The following is a 3,502-nucleotide window of genomic DNA, read 5'->3' as shown; positions in this document are numbered from 1 at the left end:
TTCTATCTTGATTATTATTACGTTGTTCTTAGAAAGGAAATGATAGCTAGGAATTTGGCAAGACCTGAATAAATTACAAAAGGGGCCTTTCAGAAAATTCATATTCTATTTCGTTGTTTGCTTGGTGTTTTTTTCTCTCTCTCTCTCTTTCTCTCTCTCTCTCTCTCTCTCTCTCTCTCTCTCTCTCTCTCTCTCTCTCTCTCTCTCTCTCTCTCTCTCAAAATTCAATGAGATCACCTGTCTAGTCATATAGCAGCTTCTTAGGAGAGCCTTGGGGGAGCTCAGGGCAAATATAAATATTGTAGAGTATAAAAAGGACACAGTTTATCCTATAATATTTGATAAAAAACATATCAAACCTTCCCCAGTCCCCTCTACCATGGACAATCACCAAAGAAATGAACAAAATGCCCAACTAACAACAACTCAAGGGAGAAAATGCCTTACTTCCTGGACCTAGCACAATGTACAGAAAATATTAGACAGTGCCATAAAACCCACTCTACATCTTCTAGAGAGATCTCTATGTCATCTCCACCTACTCAGTCTGTGGAATAAACAGTCTCCTGAAAGAAGCACAAAAATAGGTTTCTTTTTCTTAGGTTTGAATCATGTGTTTAGTTCCTTGTAATCGTATTATCTTCTATTAATTTCTATCTTTACAGCTTTGTCACACTTAATTCCTTCTATTTATTTTCTCACTTGAAATAGTTCCAGAAAAAATCTCTCTCTCTCTCTCTCTCTCTCTCTCTCTCTCTCTCTCTCTCTCTCTCTCTCTCTCTCTCTCTCTCTCTCTCTCTCTCTCTCTCTCTCTCTCTCTCTCTCTCTCTCTCTCTCCCTCACACACACACACACACACACTGAAACTGTTAACATGACTACTATGTTTCCTTCTTCTGTTCTTTTTTCTTTCATTTTTTCTATTTCTTTCTTTCTTTTCTTTCTTTCTTTCTTTCTTTTTTTTTTTTTTTAATCACACAGGTAAGACCTTTAACAAATTGACAGTTACAACCAAGTTAAATCGAACCTGGAAGGGAGGTAGCTGAAATCTGTCCCAAAGAATTATTTTCAACAAACAGCATTTAGGCATTGGCCAAAGTGGGAAGGAGACAGAGGATAGTCTCGGCAGTGGCCCAGTGTGCTGAGGCCAAGAGCAGCAGCTGACTCCTTCCTTCTCCAAAGGATTGCTATTTAAGACCGCTAATCTCTCCTTTGCTTTACACCCCACCTCACCTCCCCGCACTGACTTCCCAAGGACTGACTGACTTCCCACACTAACTTCCCTTACGAGGTTGTTGGCACAAAACTTAGGGGTAATGCAAGTCCTCTGGGCAGACAGGGAGCTCTGCGGTTTGGAACAGTTTCCCAGATGGGGCTCAGAGAACTGTCCGTCTCATCGTTGCTTCTTGCTGCTAACAGATTGATGCTGCTTCAGCTGCAGAACCCCCAAGTGCTTTAGGGCCCCTAAGCTGTGGTTGTACAACAGTGTCTCAGGCCCGCCTCCTCCTGATTACTCCATTGTCCAAAACAGATGAGTGAGGAGATGTGACAAGGAGTTTATTCTCAGGAAGAAAATGAAACCGGGAGTCAGGGCGTTGTGAAAATACAGCTGACTGTCCTGCAGTAAGGTCTGAGAGGATCTTATGAATTACACATCCAACTGTGTAGCCCCCGTTATCTATTAGGTTCGGCAAATATGAATTTGTTCACAACAGATTTGAATGGCAGCAAGGAGGAAACTGGCTGGGAATCTGCCTGGAAAGGCCTGATTCAGTTTATGAATCTTAACATAAGAGCCAGCCTGCAAGAAACTTTGCCCAACTGCAGAGTATAGGAACAGATGACAGTAGACTGAAGAAAATAAGGCTGGATGAGCACTGATGGAGGGAAGTTTTTTGAGCTGTCTTCAGTTTCTACAACTCTGCTATTAATGCCATCTTTGGATCTTAGAGGCATATTAAGCTACTGAGAGGGCTGCCCCTGTCACCACTCTTTAGCTTGTCCCTTCTGGGCAACAGAGGGGCCTGAAGGCTTACAAAAGTTTGAAGATATTGGAGAGTTAAGCATAATCAGGCCACCTCCCATAAAAATCGTTCTTATATTTTGCTAAAGCTTGGTCCTAGTAATTACAGGGGAAAATACCCTGTGTATAAATGAGATATGGCTTTGGAAGAGCCAAAGTGCTTGGCCATCACACTGGTAGCCAATTCTCCATTTGAGACTTCAATCTCAGAGGCTTTGTGACTGGCCACACTGCATAATCTAAGCACCGTATCTGTCTTTGTGGGTACCAGTGCAAAAAGCACCTTCATATGTCTCTTGATGCTACCGTTCATAGATGGGCAATAGATAACTTTTCAAGTGTTCTTGGTCAGTAGGAAAAAGCTATTGGTCTTAAAATAAAAACACAATTGGTAAAGTTACCATTGGTCCCAGTAGAAAAGGGGACATGATGGATTAACAACGAATGCCTTAGATGAAGGGTGGCTGCACATGGGCTGGCACTTTGCATTTTTCCAGATTTTGTTTTTACTGGTTATCTCCACTAGACTTGAGATCAGTTGTAACTGTAAATGCACTGTAACCTTTATGTTATATGATTCACTGAGATCCTCTCATCCCATTGCTTCCCAGCTCCACATTTCAAAAATTATGTCAAAGTTATCTACTCCATCCACCTCATCCTGTGTCAATCATTTCCAATATGAATTCAGAGTGTAGGTAAGTGAAAGGAGGCAAAACCCAGAAAGAAAAAGAAAAACAAAAATCAAAGGCCCTGCATACATTGCTGGCTTCCATGTATAGCCAACTCCTTTCCTCTTAACATGTGAAGACTAAATATGGGAGAGGAAGGAGTGGTGTCCAGCAGTGGATGTGGAAAGAGTCCTAACATCTGGAAAATTATATGGAAAATGTAATGACTATGTTGGGGCTCAGTCTGGATCTCCAGGGCTTCCCATTAATGTCCCTCTAGAGTGGAATTTAAATTGCCCAGATCCAAGATGTTTCAGAAATGTGTCTGCTAATGTAACAGTAGGAGTCTCAAGAACAAAGATTGTTCTAACCTAGAGAGCTAGGAAAACTGGGATAAGGACAATAACTCAAGTCCTGATTATTCCAACAGCCTCTGGGCAGCTCCAGCATTTCCACGTTTAACACTGTTGTACTTGATTAGAAAAAAATCTAACACTGGCTTAGCCATTCTGGACTCTCAGGAAGGGCTCCAGCATCTGGCATCTCTCAACTCTTTTCTAGAATGAGAAATCTACTCATGAAGGACTTAAAACTATGAAGGTTTTTTTTTTTTTTTTTCTCTCTCTCTCTCAGATGGGCCAAGGCGTGAGGAACTGTGGAAAAATATGAATCACTTTTAAGGCAGTCTACTAGATTGTATGGAATTTGTTCTAACCTAGTTCTACCATCTTAGGGCACTGAAATTTATCAGACAGAGCAGCAAGAAAAGTAGCAGCAAATGTGGTCCCAAGGTAAGATCTGGAAAATG

This window comes from Acomys russatus, chromosome 2 (assembly GCF_903995435.1).
Source record: "Acomys russatus chromosome 2, mAcoRus1.1, whole genome shotgun sequence".
NCBI lineage: Eukaryota > Metazoa > Chordata > Mammalia > Rodentia > Muridae > Acomys > Acomys russatus.
This window is presented reverse-complemented; position numbering follows the sequence as displayed.